The 20000-nt window shown below is 37.2% G+C and overlaps 1 long non-coding RNA gene across 1 annotated transcript in view; it reads left to right on the top strand.

The window, feature by feature from the left end:
* The first annotated feature begins 2371 nt into the window (after window positions 1-2371).
* The window catches only part of LOC136844315 (uncharacterized), a 236050-nt gene continuing 218421 nt past the window's right edge, over window positions 2372-20000 (top strand). The window contains exon 1 of the long non-coding RNA XR_010854816.1: window positions 2372-3881. This is a non-coding gene — a long non-coding RNA (uncharacterized lncRNA). The remainder of the gene's footprint in view (window positions 3882-20000) is intronic.

Genomic DNA, 20000 nt, shown 5'->3' with positions numbered 1-20000 from the left:
GTATTTCTTTATTTGTTATGTATATCTTAAGTATTTATATATGCATACATTATATATATATATACATATACTGTATATATACATGTAATATATATATATATATATATATATATATATATATATATATATATATATATATATATATATGTATATACATTTCAATGTTATTTTAAGAACGTATTGTCTCACTGGCAATAAAATGTTTACTCATTTCAGTAATGACTACCGACTTGAAATTTGTGGAAAGAGTTCTTTTTCTTTTTGAAAGGGGGTGTGGGGGTGGGCAGTGACAGCACTGTTCGTATCAAATGCCTTGGAGGTTTTCTTTCCATACAAGTATTCTATTTCGGAAGGTTAATGTTATTCCGTTGTTTTTCTATCCTTTAAGGTTATATCATAGCGGAATTTACTAAACTATTATGTAATAGAAACTCCAAAAAAATAAATATGTTCTAGAGAGAGAGAGAGAGAGAGAGAGAGAGAGAGAGAGAGAGAGAGAGAGAGAGAGAAGTAATTATTAAAATGTAAAATCTGGAGCCTCCCTACAAACAGCTATTATTTTCAATACTACCGCCTTCAGAGAAAGTCTTCTCCCTTGGTATTATTATTATTATTATTATTATTATTATTATTATTATTATATTATTATTATTGAAAAGGAAGAAGTATGCATGGAATATTGTATCCAATGGAAATGTACTTACGGATCAAGATGCCTACACAACAGTATAATAGATAAATTAAGCAATTACCCTTGGCGCTGTATATTACTGATCGCCGAGGTTAGGAATTAGGGTTCTTGTCCGAAGTTATCAATTAGGCCAAGATCATTCAGATACTGGGAAAGTTAGCTTTTGTCACTGGTTCAGTAAGTTGAACACTGCGGTGTCACAAACTGCTCTCCTATTCACATATTTCATGCTCAAAGGTGACCCTACATGATTCTTTTGTATCGTCCAAAATTCCAGACTCAAAGTAGTGTCGAATGATTGCCAAGTAGCGTGAAACTTTTCTTTTTCATTTCCTAAGTCACAGTGTCTACGAGTTGGCGAATTCACAACCTAATATTTCATTCCCTGTCGGTATACAAATATGATCTCTTTAATGCATTGGTAGCCATCGTAACTATGTGAAAATTTTTTTCCACATTGCTTAGCTCAAACACAAGTGTGATACGTTTGGCAGGTTGCCAGTACCAGCGCGCGCAACTTGCTACTCGAAGTGCTCATCGTAGCACTTCTGCAGCATATAACAGTAGGCTCAACTGTTATGGCAAAATTTTCGAAATAGAAATATGAATTGCAAATAGTTTCATTTGAAATGCGGAGTTTAGGCTATGATCAAATTGTCCGTATATTGCAATAATGATATGTAGGCCTAGCAAAAAATCTAATGCTTTTGGGATGCAATCTAGTGTGCTAAAGGATTTATTCCTTAGAGATTACCTGTTTTCCTAATAATAAAAGATGATTATTCTTTAAATTATATCGATAAGATAGTTATTAATTGAAATAGTTATTATGAACGTTAAGGTCTGAGCAACACTTTTTATAACTGACGAAGAATGGTATTTTTAAAAGTATTTTTGCTTGCTTGTGTTGTATAATTGATTCATACGGCAATTTAAAATGTGAGAATGTGTAGGTAACTTCATGTGCTTTCCCACCAATAAATGTTAGTATATAAACGTGAATGTTAAGCGTATGGTGTTATTTTAAGCAACTGAAGAACGCTAACACGCCAAAGGCATGAACAAAACCTTGGTTGCGTCACACAAGTGTCACCCCACCTGTTGATGTCGATGGATGCGTTCTAGCTACAGCAATGCTTTCGTATTTATTTATTTTATATTCAGCGCTGAAACGTAAAAATAATCAAATAGGACTATTTAAAATTCCATTGTTGCAATTCAATAAATACCACAATGTTATGAAAACTTTTTTCTCGTTTTTTTTAATTACTTTGATATTTGAACCCACGGTTGATGAAGACTTATTGATTCGAACGCATTGGGATGGATGAACGGAAGTTTTAGAAATGTTTCGTAACGGTTTATCCGAAATTTGGCAAAACGTGATATTTTCTTACCTTTTTTTGATATGTATAATGTATTTTACTCTTATAATTCATACTATGGCCTTATTTCACGTCCAACGAAATTAAAGTTGGAACGGGAATCCCTTCCTCAAACAATCGATATAAATGTGACATGAGGAATGATCGTATTTCCCGCCTCCAGTATGGTAGGAAATCGCTTATAATGCGAACTGTCTTTCGCCTAATACGAGTGGTTACCCAGTTTGTTAAACGCACCGTGTTTCTGGAGGGTCGTTGTAAGGGAACTTCGCCTCGCTGAGACTTTAGTTACAGTTCGGCCAATCAGCGCTTTTGTTATTGTCACGTGACGTGAGGGGCGATCGCAGCCGGCATTGTTGTTTATATTGTACCCGTGTTTCACTGGGAACAAATGACTTTATTACCATTATCGTTGGTATTACTGATCATCAACAGATAGAATTACCGATATAAGAAGTTTAGACATCACAGATTTTATGGAAGTGGCCGGGCCGTTACCTGATATTGCGAAAAAGCAAAAAAGACAAGAGGTCTGTGGTGTCTACAGTGAAGGTAAACCTGTTGTGGATGATATTCTTCTGCAGATGATGGTAATAGTCTTTGATTGTGGGCCTTTCCGGTAACAGATTTTGGTGGTAGTGATATTATTTCGCAGGGTAGTGCCATATTAGGTGATGGTAGAGAGGGAATCAGTGATTGAGGAGAAAGTAAAGGGGAAAGGTAAGGGAAGGCTAATACAGTTAGAGACAGTTGTACGACAGATGACGAGTTGGTGCATCTCTGTGACAGGCCTAAGTAATAGTGATAAAAATGTGATGATCCATCCCCTTGTGCAGCTAGCATCCCCATACCTGTTGGTAAGTGTGCCACCCATTAGTTTTGAAGCCAGTGCCAGTACCGCCACCAGCACCGGTTCCCAGCATGCGAAATTTTTATTGATGAAATCAGCTCCCGGTACAGCAGGAAAAATGAAGAAAAAAGGCTTAGTAGACCAGAAACCTAGGCTGATAGTGTTGCTAAAAAGCAAAAGACCTTGTCTGGCTTTCCGAAGCTTTTTTAAGAAGACTGGTACTAAGAAAACTGTTCCAGCTAATTAGGTCGATACATGTATAACTGTAAGAACGAGTATCGTGATATTCAAAGGGTACTGGTGAATGGGGAATTGCAATCTGCAGACAGCATGCCTTCAAATATTTGCAGGGAACCCTTCAAAGTGAAGCGATAGGAGACCGAAGAATCAAGAAGTGGCCATTAAGCTACTCTGTTACCTACAAGAGCAAGGTGTTCATGCAGTAACTAATAGGAGGACTCGAGTTCTCTGGCAAAGTCGCCTGAGGAAGGAACAACAATTAAGACCCCCAACACCAGGGAAATAGTAGGTGGTTCAGGAACACAAAACATTTGTCGGCTTGTTCCAAACACTACACCCGTAAACACACCCCGAACCGGCAATGTTTGGAGTTTCACCTCAGCATCAGGGCACTGTATGAAAAATACCATGTACTGGGTAGATGTTAACCATGGTGAAGTTAAAATGTTACAGTGTTAAAATTTCCCGTGAAGAAGGATGCCCGTAACACCTACAAGCGGCTCACGAAAGCTCTAGGAACAAATGTATCTCACACTGAAGAATAAAACACAGGGAGTGAAAAAATATATGTGGCTTCCAGTTTCATGAAGAGTGCCAGATTCAGTGATAACGACTGGCTCAGTGTCGCTATGGACTTACCACAAGCCAAGCAAGTGTTCGTCTTTCCTTAAGCTCAACACAAATAATAAACAAGATTTGAAATTCTCAGTTTTGGGTGAGTACGGCTATATATCTTTTGCCGTTATTCGTCTTGTATCATGCCTTTTCTCTTATTAACGATGATTTCCTGACCATTAATCACCATTATATTTACCATTATTCACAAGTTTGTGTGATTATAGTTGACATACCTCATGTTCGTTGACGTTCATGAGCGAGGTGTAGCAATATTAATTTTTTGTAAATTTCTGTATGTAATTTTTTGGGGATTATTCACTATTATCATCATCATTGATCACTATTTACAGGTTTGTTGGAGTATTATTAATATGCTCCACATTTATAACTTTATTATCTGTGTTACATTATCAATTCTTGAACTGTTTTTTTGCATTAATCACCTTTATCTTCATCAATAATCCGTATATTTTGTATTTTTGTTTACGTTAATCACCATTACCTTCATCACTGATCATTATTCAAAGGTTTGCCAGGGTTATTATTAACGTGCTCCGTGACATGTTTATTAATGTGAATTTCCGTTTATTAACTGTGTAAATCATATTTCTGGCGCCTCAAGGGGATTACAAGCTAACGCTAATAGTCTCGTACAAATAAACCCATCGCTTATATTGTTGTCGGGATGAAATGACCGAAGAAATAAAATTTGGCTGCAAGGCTAAGTACTCGGGCACCTGGGACGCTGTAAAATAACCTTAGAGTAATGCTTACAGTGCAGTACGAGGCACACCGACGGCACTCATCGCCAACGGGGATTTGTCAAATGTTATTACTAAATTATTAAATTTTGCTGATAAATTTCTCATCATAGTCTCATTGTTGACTTGAAGTAGTGTATTATATATATATATATATATATATATATATATATATATATATATATAATATATATATATATATATATATATATATATAGAATATATATATTATATATATATATATATATATATATATATATATATATATATATATATATATATATATATATATATATTATACGTACACACATCTTGTGTCCGGGAATGAGTATGTATATTCACAAAATAACGAACGGATACAGTGAAATGCAAACTTAAAAAAGTTTGTAGACCGTTATAACCCAGTGTTATTCATGTTCATTTCATTCCGGTGGTAACCTGTAAAAACGGTTACGCTCCAAAGAATTTTACGGACTTCGATATAATATGTCTGTTTGAAAACATGCTACCGAGAATTCTTCGATATTCGCTGCGTTTTCCCTCCATATCAAAGGCCTTTTATTACTTGACTGGGAAGTCTAAGAGGACGTTAAGTTCTCGTTTATGTTATAATGCTCGGAGCGGCACAGCGGTGCTAGACATGGCCATTACGTGAGATCCGCGCTATATGCGCCGTTACGTCATTTCCATGCAGAAAATTCTCTATATACATTTCCCAATTGCATTTCCGTAACAGCTGTATTTTGCTCATTTCTTTTCCTGGTGGCTAGACGAACCGTTAGTGTGTGTGTGTGTGTGTGTGTGTGTGTGTGTAATAGCTTGCATGTTTTTATATCCATTCTTCCATCCGAAGTTCAGTGCAATGTAAAAATGGTCGAATTAGTAGTAATTCTAGTAGATTTTGTCGTCCATTTCTTCCCGTAGGGGAGGGGGTAGTACCTTAACTGCACCTCATGCGGTGTACTGTAGGCACTTTATATTATATATATATATATATATATATATATATATATATATATATATATATATATATATATTTATTATATATATATATCTATCTAGATAGATAGATAGATATATGCACACACATAAAATATATATATATATATATATATAAAATATATATATATATATGTATATATGTGTATATATATATTTATATATTTATATATGCATATGTATATATACATTTATATTTCAGCATAAAAAGCAATAAAAACGTATGTATGAGCGGCAATAGACTTTCATATAGGAACAGCACATTCATTGCCAATTACAGTGAAAATGTATTGCACCTTTTTTTGCTCTTCATACTTCATGAACGAACAATTTGTTATCCTTTATAGACGAAGGAAACAAAAGCAAAAAATAAATTAAATAAAATAAATAAATAAATAAAAGTCTCGTAAGGAGAAGCAAAAGAAAGGAGAAACAAGTAAAGAATGCGCCGAAGTTCCTTCGGCTCAATGGAGTTTTCTGTGCAGCCACTACAGCGTATAATCAAGGCCACCGAAAATAGCTCTATCTTTAGGTGGTCTCAGTAAAATGCTGTATGCGCCGCGACCCATGAAACTTTAACCACAGCCCGGTGGTGGCCTATCTTATATCGTTGCCAGTCGCACGATTATGGCTAACATTAACCTTAAGTAAAATTAAAAACCGCTGAGGCTAGAGGGCTGCAATTTGGTATGTTTGATGATTGGAGGGTGGATGATCAACATACCAATTTGCAGCTCTGTAGCCTCAGTAGTTTTTAAGATCTGAGTGCGGACGGACAGACAAAGCCGGCACAATAGTTTTCTTTTACAGAAAACTAAAACGCAAGAAAACGTTGCAACATTTCTTGGCTCTTTAGGCCTCTAGTAGGCGTGATGGCTATTTCGAGCAACTTTCTTCAGCCGCGGCAAATTATTCAGGCGGGAAAAAAGAATCTTCCACTTGCCTTGCTGGTAAGTCCCACTTGTATGCAATCATTCGCTCCTTGTTGCGCTTCTCTAGTTTATTTCTTTTTTTTTTTTTCTTTACTCTTCTCCCATTTTGAAATCCTCCTCCCTCCTCCCCTCCCTCCTCCTCCTCCTCCTCCTCTCTCCTTGCTTTCTGTGTGTTATTATTTTATGTCCTACTCTTCTTATTTAGCTTAAGTTTATTATTATTATTATTGTTATTATTATTATTATTATTATTGAACGTACTTTTACATATACGACGCCATATTTTGAATCCTACTCTTCTTATATAGGTTGTTATTATTATTATTATTATTATTATTATTATTATTATTATTATTATTATTATTATTGAACGTACTTTTATATAGACGACGCCAAATCGCCAACAACTTTCTATAAGAATCCTTCGTAAAGTATAAGGGATATTATTACTTGATAAATTTAAAATCAAAGCTGCATTGGGTAAGATTCATTTGAAGCAAATCTTTGTAATCTCCGCAACCAGTATTTTTCTCTCTGTTACTTCTGTCTACAAAAACTGTCCAATAGTTGTATCCTGTAATTATAATAAAAAAATGGCATGTATAAATCCTAAAAATGCGCCGAAGTTCTTCGGCGCAATCGAGTTTTCTGTACAGCCGCTACAGCGTATAATCAAGGGCATCGAAAACATATCTATGTTTTGGTGGTCTCGGTATAATGCTGTGTAAGCCGCGGCCCATGAAACTTTAACCACGGCCCGGTGGTGGCCTGTCCTGTATCGTTGCCAGACCCACGATCATGGCTAAGTTTAACCTTAAATAAAGTAAAAACTACTGAGGCTAGAGAGCTGCAATTTGGTATGTTGGCAGATTGGAAGGTGGATGATCAACATACCAATTTATAGCCCTCTAGCCTCAGTAGTTTTGAGGATATGAGGGTGGACAGAAGAAAGTGTGGACGGACCGACAAAGCCGGCGCGATAGTTTTCTCGTACAGAAAACTAAAACTACAGGTATTAATCTTCAAGGGCGTGGCGCAGGTGGCGGGGGAAGGTCGTCAGGAGATCCAAAAGCAGTAGTTCTTCTTGCAGGGAGTCTAGACAGCGTTTTTCTCACGCTCAGCTGGGTATGATCACGTCAAGGTTGCCGGAAAGACTGTTTAAAGGAGACCTCTTGTTTGAGATTAATATATGCTGCCTTTATGCCAGCACCCCCGTAGGGCAGTAGTGCCGCCAGTGCACCTCGCAGGGTACACTGTATGCATCACCTAAGGTTCTTTGCAGCGTCCCTTCGGCCCCTTTCATTCCTTTTACTGTTACCTCCTTTCATACTCTCTCTCTTCCATCTCCCTTTCCACCCTCTCCTAACAGTTGCTTCATAGTGCAACTGCTTTGAGGTTTTCCTCCTGTTACGCCTTTCAAACCTTTTTACTGTCAATTTCCGTAGCAGCACTGAATGACCTCATAGGTCCCAGCGCCTGGCCTTTGGCCTAAATCGTATATTCTGTCTTCATGCCAGCGCAAGCACTTCCTTGCTCACAGAACAAGCCGGAAGAGTCGTTCTGGTTATTATGGAAAGGACAGAGTTGGTCATGAATCAGAGTTGATGATGCGAAAGTGGTATAAAGGTGGTTTTGGCGAAAGGCAAATCCCAACAGCCAGGACCGAAACCCTGGAAAATCGTAGATGGAGTTTATCATGCGAGAAAGCACGGAAATTGAGAGGATCATCGTCGGAGAACTTTTTATGGCGTCGAAATCCAAAACCTACTTCGGAAAGTGCTCCCGTTACTCCATGCAACACCCACCTTCTTCCCAGAGACCTTCTGAAACTTCAGAGTCTGCCAAGGAACCACTCAAACTTTTCCCATTGCAATTCACGGAATATGTCGCAGGGGTAACCGAAGTACTCTTTCTACGAGGCATAAACAACTCCTCCATTATTTTGTTTCCAAAGGACCAAACTCTTCCCTACCAACCCAACCACTTTGTGGCTCACCACCCCCCTTGCCGACTGAGCAGTTGCTAATCATTATGAAAAGCTGTTGCATTGTTGCTCTTGCCGTTATTATCCTTTCTCTATTCGGACGCCCGGCGTCTAACGAATCGATATCCTTATTATTGTGCAGTGTCCTCTTGCATTGATTTTCTCGTTGATCTGATTTCTCGCACGATGGAATTGTTCCATTCTTGTGACTGGCTTTCTACGATTCGCCAGGACTCTCTTACGTATGTCTTTTCCTCCAACTGATGGGGACTCGTAGCGTTTAAATGTATCTCAGTCCTCGCCTGTTGAAGAACCTTCCTTTTCACCAAGACCATCTTTATCACTTTCACTTCGTTAACTCTCAGTCAAAACGGTTGTTTTGGGGTGCTGTGCGAGCAAGAGCTCGTGCAGGCATAAAGGCAGCTTTTTCCTAAACAGCATCAAACAGCAATCTTGACGTGACAATACCCAGCAGATCCTGAGGGAGGAGCTGTCTAGACGCCCCGCGAGAACAACTACATCCTTTGAATTTTCTGACGCCCTTCGCCCTGGACTTCGCCCTTGAAGAATAGGCTAATAGCTACAGTTCTCGTGCCTGACATTTCCTTATCATTATTAAAGAAATCTTCCCGGTAACTATATCATCCGGTGATGAACTGAACATTGACCGTTACTTTGCGCTGCTGTGATATTATTATTATTATTATTATTATTATTATTATTATTATTATTATTATTATTATTATTATTATTATTATATTGTCGTTAGGATGACTGTTCAGTCATAAACATGGGAAATGGGAAATGAGGAACTGTTGCTGTATATTACCTTGTCTTATGCCTCCAGATGTATCTGTAATTTCGTACCAGAATTTTTTCTTTATTTCTTGCTATTTTATTTTTAAGACTCCAGACAGGAACAGGGACAGAATTTGAGAGTACATAATTTTATAATGCCTGCGGTATTTCAAGCCCAGAAATGGTGAAGTGATTTGTCAGGATTACATCAGGGAATTTATTGTAAATTTGTCAGAAGTGCATTAGAGATTTTATTGTAAATTTGTCAGAATGGCAGTAGAGATTTTATTGTAAATTTTTCAGAACTACATTAGAGATTTTAATGGTAAAATTTGTCAGAATTACACTAGAGATTTTCTTGTAAATTTGTCAGAATTACATTAGAGATGTTATCGTAAATCTGTCAGAATTACATTAGAGATTTTGTCGGAAATTTGTCAGAATTACATCAGAGATTTTCTTGTAAATTTGTCAGAATTACATTAGAGATTTTATCGTAAATTTGTCAGAATTACATTAGAGATTTTATCGTAAATTTGTCAGAATTACACTAGATATTTTTTGTAAATTTGTCAGAATTACATTAGAGATATTATCGTAGATTTGTCAGAATTACATTAGAAATTTTATCGTACATTAGAGATATTATATTGTAAACGAGGCAAAGACCTTATTTTTCCCACAACAACATGCAAATTATAATGATAATATTAGACGATTATCTTGACTGTAAAAAAGACTCAAGGATGGCCATTGTGGAAGAGCTTGTAAATATTAGATAAACTTGCAATAATACCTAACAATCCAGTAAAAAAGAAGGAGTAAAAAGACTTGAATTCAAAGAACTGGCATATGGCAAATGGGAAGCAAAGAAAGAGAAGGAAAATGGTGAAAACTTTCGAGACAGAGGAGGGAATGATGAGAAAAAGTTGGAAACATAAGGGACACGATGAAGTGGAAATATAAAAAAGGAGAGAGAGAGAGAGAGAGAGAGAGAGAGAGAGAGAGAGAGAGAGAGAGAGAGAGAGAGAGAGAGAGAGAGAGAGAGAGAGAGGACATAAGGGACACGATGTAATGGAAATATAGAAAGGCAAAATAAAAAGAGAGAGTGAGAGAGAGCATATAAGGGACACGATGAAATGGACATATAAAAATAAAAATAAAGAGACAGACAGACAGACAGACAGACAGACAGACAGACAGACAGACAGACAGACAGACAGACAGACAGACAGACAGACAGACAGACAGACAGACAGACAGACAGACAGACAGACAGACAGACAGAACATAAGGGACACGATGAAGTGGAAATATAAAAAGTCAAAATAAAGAGAGAGAGGGAGCATATAAGGGACACGATGTAATGGAAATATAAAAATAAAGAGAGAGAGAGTTTTCTCATTTCGTTCTTGCCTTCACATCACATACTCGCGTTTGACAGCTGTGTTTATCAGTTTTTACATTCTGGGAAGCGGAAAAGTTCCTTCATCTAAAGGTCCAGCAGCCAGGGATTTTGGGGCAGTTGTAAGGATTGGGGTATTTTTAACACTTTCTAGTTTAGGTTGTTTTAAAAAATGAAATTTGTGAATTATTACCATTGTATAAAGGCACGTGTTCACAAGAAAGCAGAAGAACCGTTTTTCCCAAGAGAAAAGTTGAGAAATGTTCCAAAACATTGAGTATGACTCTAGGTTGGGGATATGTGAGATCCAGAAGTCAAAATATCTCGAGGAAGTTCCTTGCACTACATTGCCAGTTTCCAAGGCCATATATATAAATAAGGAAGCGAGAGGGAAGGTTGGAAAACTTCGAATATTGTAGCAGAGGGGAAAGAGAGGAAGTATGAACTGTCAGTCTTAATAAGTACGAAATTCAAAATATGATACTGAATTTTTACCGTGCATTCCTATTCTATGTCCGTATTAGCTGTTTAAATCCTGATTTGGAAAGTCACATTCAAATTTAGCTTGGACAGATCAGGGGGAATACTCAAATGTGATCATTATTATTATTATTATTATTATTATTATTATTATTATTATTCAGTAGATGAAACCTATTCATATGGAACGAGCCCACCAATGGGGCCATTGACTTGAAATTCTGGCTTCCAAAGAATGTTGTGTTCATTAGGAAAAATTAAGAGGAAGTAAAGTGAAATACAGAAAGAAGGGATCCCACTTATCAGAAAAGGAAAAAATGAATACATAGATAAATAGATAAAAATGCATTGAAATGCAAGAAGAAGAGTATTAGGTTAGTAGTGCACGACATCCTCTGGGAGGCTGTTCCACAGTCTGACGGTGCGAGGAATAAACCCTGTCAGTCTTAACCAGACTATCAGTCTTAAATATCAGCCTGAAAATGTAATAAGTAAAAAATGCGCCGAAGTTTCTTCGGCGCCATCGAGTTTTCTGTACAGCGTATAATCAAGGCCACCGAAAATAGATCTATCTTTCGGTGGCTCTAGGTATAATGCTGGATGAGCCGTGGCCCATGAAACTAAGCACGGCCAGGTGGTGGCCTATCGTATATCGTTGCCAGAAGCACGATTATGGCTAACTTTAACCTTAAGTAAAATAAAAACTACTGAGGCTAGAAGGCTGCTATAAGGCTGCAATTTGCTATGTTTGATGATCAACATACCAATTTGTAGCCCTCTATCCTAAGTAGTTTTTAAGATCTGAGGGCGGACAGGAAAAGTGCGGACAGAATAAAGTGCGGACGGACAGACAAAGCCGGCACAGTGGTTTTCTTTTACAGAAAATAAAAAGGACGAATCCATCGACCCTCTCATTAGGAAAGTTCAGCTCCGCTAGTGCGCAGTGCCTTTAGGAAGACAAATGGAGTCTATCGGATCTGATGCTCTTTCCAAGAATTCCTTCCCTGCGCCCAAGGTGCATTTGAGGTATAGCGAAGCATTAGCGAAAACTTGTTCAGTCCCTTGTGTATACAGTATATACACAGTTCTATTCGTAACTTCGTCTACACCTTTCATAATACTGATATTATTATTATTATTATTTTATTATTATTATTATTATTCATAAAAATCTCATAAAGGCACGAGTCACAAAAATGGTGAAGAAACCCACAGCGGTGTAGGTGTAAATATACATTAAAAACAATATATGTGTACATATATATATGTATATATATACTGTACATATAAGTATATATATATGTATATATATATTTATATATTTATTTTATATATATATATGTATTATATATATATATATATACATATAAATATGTATATATATATATATATATATATATATATATATATATATATATATATATATATAATATATATATATATATATATATATATATATATATATATATATATATATATATATATATATATATATATATATATATATATATATATATATATATATATATATATATATTTCAGTAAATATTTACACTACACCACTGTGGATTTCTTCACAATTATTATTATTATTATTATTATTATTATTATTATTATTATTATTATTATTATTATTATTATTATCATCATTCAACTGTCCAGAATTCTAAGTCAGGCTGAAATACAGCTTCATTTCCGTCGAGCCAGTAACCTCCATAAAAAAACACACACACACACACAGCAACGCGCGCGCGAGCGCGCCCATGAAATTCCTTTAACCCTCGGCCTTGAGTAATGACGGTTGCCGGGCATTTTCTCAACGTCGCCATTTTTTAAGGGAAAGTTTCTGATCTATTGATGGGGCCAATCAGTTACGGTCACCACAGTTTACAAGAAACATTCTAACTTTGGAGTTTGCCCAGACTCCATTTATTTCGGCATCGCTGGACTTTGCAAACATCGCGCAACAGGAGGTTGGTTGGTTCCTCTTCCCTTCTCTACTCTCTCTCTCTCTCTCTCTCTCTCTCTCTCTCTCTCTCTCTCTCTCTCTCTCTGATTCTTCTTATCACTTTATGAAGCCTTTCCTGTTCCTTGTCTGTATTCATTTTATCTCTCTGTTCCTCTTTGCCAGTCTCTCTGCTTCTTCTTACCATTTTATGAAGTTTTTTCTCTCTCTCTCTCTCTCTCTCTCTCTCTCTGTTCCTCTTTGCCAGTCTCTCTATTTCTTCTTACCAATTTACTTACCAATTTACGAAGCTTTTCCTCCTCCTTATCTTCTTTTCCTCTCTCCTCCTTATCTTCTCTCTCTGTATTTCTTTTCTTACCAATTTACTTAATAATTTACGAACTTTTCCTCCTCCTCCTTATTCTCTCTCTCTCTCTCTCTCTCTCTCTCTCTCTCTCTCTCTCTCTCTCTCTCTCTCTCTCTCTCCCTGTTCCTCTTTGCCAGTCTTCTTACTGCTTTATGAAGCTTTGCCTCTTCCTTGTTTTTGTTCTTTTTCTCTCTCTTTCTTGTATACACATCGACCTCATGTTCCTCGTAGTATTCTGCCCTTTTTTAACTCATTATCAGTCTCCTCACCCCTGGAACTAATTAGGCATCCCGGTGGCCAGTTGACTGTTGTGGGTTACAGCCAACCTTGCAAGATATGTTCGATGGAATTTGGTCCACATCACAAAATTAGGGACAAGTTATGTTCGATGGAATTTGGTACATATCGAAAAGTTATGGTCCCAGACGGAAGTAATTCCTTATCCGTCTGAGGTGGAACAATTAAAACTCGGAAAATCTTTCTTAAAATATTTAATTAATCTACTGCCTATCTCTCTTGTACTCCATCTTCATCATTTCTTGCTTCTCCTTGAATCAATCTATTTTCGCATTTATCCTTAATTGCAGTTTACTTCCCCTCTTCTCAAACTTCATATCAACCCTTCTTGCGAGTCTCGCCTCCTCCTCCTCCTCCTCCTCCTCCTCCTCCTCCTCCTCCTCCTCCTCCTCCTCCTCCTCCTCCTCCTCCTCCCTTACTTCCCTCCTCCCATTCACCATTGTTCCTCCTCCTCCTCCCCCCCTCTTCCCTTACTTCCCTCCTCCCATTCACGATTGTTCCTCCTACTCCTTCTCCTCCTGCTCCTCCTCCTCCCTTTCTTCCTTCCCCCATTCACCATAGTTCCTCCCTCCTTCTCCTCCTCCTCCTCCTCCTCCTCCTCCTCCTCCTCCTCCTCCTCCTCCTCCTCCTCCTCCTCCTCCTCCTCACCATTGTTCCTCCTCCTCCTCCTCTTCTTCCTCTTCTTCCCTACTTCCCTCCCTCATTCACAATTGTTCCTCCTCCTCCTCCTCCATTACTTCCCTCCTCCCATTCACCATTGTTCCTCCTCCTTCTCCTCCTGCTCCTCCTCCTCCCCCCTTTCTTCCTTCCTCCCATTCACCAATGTTCCTCTTCCTCCTCCTCCTTCTCCTCCTCCTCCTTCTCCTCCTCCTCCTCCTCCTATTCACCATTGTTCCTCCTTCTCCTCCTCCTCCTCCTCCTCCTCTTCTTCTTCCCGTACTTCCCTCCTCTCATTCAGCATTGTTCCTCCTCCTCCTCCTCCTCCATTACTTCCCTCCTCCCATTCACCATTGTTCCTCTCATCCCTCACACCCCTCCCCCTTCTTCAAGAACTCTTTCTCGTCCATTTTGGTTTTCATTCGTATTTTTTCCTCCTAGAAGCACCTCCTCCTCCCTCCTCCTCCTTCGCGCCAGGAAATTAGCAGTCCTTGGAGGCGGGGTGCCGCCTCCGCCGCCGGTTCCCGAGTGCTCGCAAGAACTTGCTTTTGGGAAATAATTGCTCGGCCATTATTGGAATTTGGTCCCACAGAGCAATTGCTGCGGCGCGCTCGGAATGGGCGGCAGGCGTTTGCCTTATTGCAGTGCACAACGTCAACATTTGTAATGAGAAATGTTCCGCGTTCATGGGTAGCATTGAAGGCATCAAGGTTGATGAGGACTCTTTAGCTGTTTTGTGTAAAGTTAGATTTTAAGTACCGTGTGTGTGTAGGTTTACAATGATTATGTGTGTATATATATATATATATATATATATATATATATATATATATATATATATATATATAATTATATATATATATATATATATATATATATATATATATATATATATATATATATATATATATATATAAATTAATTTTATCACGTCACGTGATTCGTATACAAGCATTAAGCTACAAATGTCCTTTAGTATCCAATTCGTTCTACTGCGGAAACAATATATTTTCATATATTAACCGAAGGGGAATTTTTTAGTTGATAATAAGTTCGTCGTATAAAGATATATTGTTTCCGAGGTAGAACGAATCGTATTTACCTTCTTCCATCAATTCTGTAACAATTTGTGTAGAACATGCTCTAACGAATTATTCAAATTACTTTTCAAAAAGAACATGCTCTAACGAATTATTAAAGTTATACTTTTCACAAAGAACAGACAATTAACAATTGTCCACATTCAGGTGATGTCTGTCGGATAATATACTCATAGAATTAACGTTAAAAAAATATTGAAGTAAACAATTCACTGTATTGATATATACAGTAGACTAATTTGATCAGTTTTATGAAGGGTCGGGTGTTGGGGGTGGTGGGGTAGTTGGAATAAAACATTTTCCATCAAAAGTAAAATATTTACATGTAAAAGTTATTTACATTCATAATTTTTTAACATGATGTTCTGGCTGACAATGTAATTACAACACCTGATGAGATAAATTAGCATGGATTTCCATTCTTACTTTAGAGCTCTGTAATGGACGCATACTCACACACATTATATATATATATATACAGTATATATATACATATATATATAGAGATATATATATACATATATATATTTGTATATATATATGTATATATATGTATATATATATACATATATATACATATATATATAGTATATAGTATATATATATAGTATATATATAATTTGACTCACATCAGGATCGAACCCAGGTCTTTCAATTGACAAACGAGACTGAAAGCAACCAGGCCACAATTGAAAGGCCTGGGTTCGATCCTGATGAGTCAGAAATTTATTTCTGTCCCAAACGTGACTGTGTGTTGATTATTTTCTATTACATATATATACATATATATATATATATATATATATATATATATATATATATATATATATAAGGGTGTGTGTGTGTATAGAGAGAGAGAGAGAGAGAGAGACATGTACGTGACAGTTAGTAGGCAGCTGTGGTTCTCCTTCAGGGTGGAAAAGGTCATGGATTGGCAATCTAATGGTGAAAAATTCAGTTAAAATCTTGAGGGACAGCAAGTGGACCAGTTCAAGTAATACGTGGGTGTGTATTGCATGTGTATATAAAGGAAAGGTGTATAAACGAGAGAAAGCAGACAGCGTCTGAAATTGCTGGCATATCCAAAAAAATAACAGGTACAAAATGTGACGAAGTTTCTTGGGCGCAATCGACTTTTCTGCACTGCCGCTACAGCGTACGATCAAGGCCACCGAAAATAGATCTATCTTTCGATGGTCTCGGTATAATGCTGTATGAGCCACGGCCCATGAAACCTTAACCACACCCCGTTGGTGGCCTGTCGTAGAGCGTTGCCAGACCCACCATTATGGCTAACCTTAAATAAAATAGAAACTATTGAGGCTAGAGGGCTACAATTTGGTATATTTGATGATTGGAGGGTGGATGATCAACATGCCAATTTGCAGCCCTCTAGCCTCAGTAGTTTTTAAGATCCGAGGGCGCAAAGAAAAAGTGCGGACGGACAGACAAATAGCCATCTCCATAATAGTTTTCTTTTACAGAAAACTAAAAATTGTGGATGAACTGTATGTTATTTAAGTAAATCAGCCGTGTGAGAAGTTTGACAGTAGAGCGAAAAAGCTTTGGGAAGAAGCTCGAGACGCCCCTTGGAAACACGTGAGATGTGTAGAGTATAATTGTTTGAAAGTAACTGCGAGCCCTTGGTGGATTCATTGTCGATAATGAGAAGAATTTCCATCGACTAGTCGACAAGTAAAAAATCTTTTGCCAGCGGTTAAAACGTGCAAAGGAGTGTGCCTCACCTAGAACTTCTCAGTTCCAGAGGTCCTTGATTCCTCACACTTTTGGACTGTGGAACAGTCTCCCTGAGGATGTCGTGCAATTGGAACTTCAAAAGTTCAAGCGAAGATGCAATGCATTACTACCCTACTGCTATTCTCCAAGCATTTTAATATATTTTGTCTAAAAATGTATGGTAGTCAATAAATACTTGGCTTTTGTGAGATTATTATGTGAAGTTCTTATTTAGCTGCAGATTGCCAAAATATATATAGTAAAGAAAACCATCTATCTAAGGAAATAGGAAAGCAGTCTATCTAAGGAAATAGGAAAACAGTCTATCTAAGGAAATAGGAAAACAACCTATCTAAGGAAATAGGAAAACAACCTATCTAAGGAAACAGGAAAACAATCTATCTAAGGAAATAGGAAAACAACCTACCTAAGGAAACAGGAAAACAGTCTATCCAAGGAAATAGGAAAACAACCTATCTAAACCTACCTAAGGAAACAGGAAAACAGTCTATCCAAGGAAATAGGAAAACAACCTATCTAAGGAAATAGGAAACCAGTCTATCTAAGGAAATAGGAAAACAACCTATCTGAGGAAACAGGAAAACAACCTATCGAAGGAAACAGGAAAACAGTCTATCCAAGGAAATAGGAAAACAACCTACCTGAGGAAACAGGAAAACAGTCTATCCAAGGAAATAGGAAAACAACCTACCTGAGGAAATAGGAAAACCATCTGTCTAAGGAAATAGGAAAACAACCTATCTAAGGAAACAGGAAAACAATCTATCTAAGGAAATAGGAAAACAATCTATCTAAGGTAATAGAAAAACAATCTATCGAAGGAAATAGAAAAACAACCTATCTAAGGAAACAGGAAAACAACCTATCCAAGAAATCAGGAAACCTACAGTGCAAAATACAAGGGAAAAAATAAAACCTTCCCTTCATAAAAGCCTCCCGTTCAAACTGGTCGCAAAACCGGACGGAGCGAAATTTCGCCCCCTGCAGATGAGAGAAAAAACGCCAGGCGGTTGCTGACGCCGTAACTCGAGACGGGAAGTACCGCGGAGAGCATTGTTTGGCCGGTAATCCTGCTGCACGGAAGAGCCGCCGTTGCAAATAACAGCCATCAATATCGCACCAGATGTCCCTGGAATTGATGGCTTGCCTCTGGAGTTGAAGGACGATAAAGTTTCCTAAGGGAACGGCAGGCGATGTCTGCGGATAGCACTCACGCCCAGGAATGGTCGTCTTGCTAGACTAAAAGGAGCCATTTGACTTTTCCGTATCATTGTATTGCGCTCGAACGTTGCGTGTTTCTCGTGTTGGGATGGGTGTGCGAAGTGCAGGAATGCGATGAGTTTTGCTGTTGTGGTTGGGGAATCGTGGATACATAAAACAAGAGGAATGAGGTATGAATGTTTAACCGGCATTTTGTGTCTTTGCAAATTGCTCCATCTCTTCAAATTACAAAACGTTCTCACGAATAGTTAGGTTCTAAAGTAAAACCATGCAATGAAGTGTTTAGAGTTAAAATGTTTAGAGTTAATTGCACTAATTGCAGGTGAGACATTGTATTTCAGTATTCATAAACGAAACATTACTAAATGGTGTTTGAGGTGTCCCTTAGGACCGTAGCTGATACCACTTTTTACCCTCATTCCCACTTCCTATCTTCAGTCTTGCTATCCAACACCACCAACTGTGCAAATGTATAAGACAGCTTGGTTTTAATTAAAACTCGTCTTTATGAAGGGTATTAGGGCAAAATATAACCATTTTCAGCGCCCTTGAATAATACAGATATTATGCTGTTCAGCTGCAGACTGGACTAGACTGCCATCTCTCTCTCTCTCTCTCTCTCTCTCTCTCTCTCTCTCATCACTAGTTAATATTGAAATAATTTAAACGGTATCATGTAAGCATTACTAATTATTATTATTATTATTGTTATTATTATTATTATTATTATTATTATTATTATTATTATTATTATTATTATTATTATTATTATTATTATTATTATTATAAATACCAGACAGACGCCAGAAAAAGAAAAAAGAAAAAATACCACCGAAAATACCATCAGGAAAATCTACGAATTTACATCCCAGGTTTCAGTAACCTGCTGTAATAATTTGAAATAAAGAATTTCTGCTGTAGGAAATACGCTGTTTCATCCATCGAAATATAAACATTGGACAATTGTTGACTAATATTGATGTGCAGGAAAATCAATTATCAAAAGAATTGAGAAAACTCAGTGTAAAAAATCAATTCATAAAAAAATACAGCCATTTTATTCAACAAAAAATATTATTATTATTATTATTATTATTATTATTATAATCTCAAATACATATTAACAGTTACGTTATTACGTATTCATTACAAATGTAGAGGTATATTCTTAGTTCCACCTTCGACACTTGTACTTCAATTCTTTCATTTCCGATCCCTTTTATCTTGCTGTCCAACCCCTCCAACTCCTCGCTTTTCACTGTCTTAAGCGGTGAATGGCCAATGGTACCCCAATGCTCGACATGAGATCCTAAATTTTTAAAATTAATTCAGATCAGGTAATCAGATATTCACGAGCGTTCTTTCCAATTCAGATCACTTATAATTGTAGTCTAGCACAAAAGCGCCAGTAATGTAATAGAAAGGAATTGTTTCATGTTAATAAAATGTTCTTGGTGGATAAATTACCATAAACGAAAGTCATCATTATTATTATTATTATTATTATTATTA

Source organism: Macrobrachium rosenbergii, chromosome 12, assembly GCF_040412425.1.
Source record: "Macrobrachium rosenbergii isolate ZJJX-2024 chromosome 12, ASM4041242v1, whole genome shotgun sequence".
In the NCBI taxonomy this organism is placed as follows: Eukaryota; Metazoa; Arthropoda; class Malacostraca; order Decapoda; family Palaemonidae; genus Macrobrachium; species Macrobrachium rosenbergii.
Note: the sequence above shows the minus strand (reverse complement) of the source record. Positions and strands in the feature narration are given on the sequence as shown.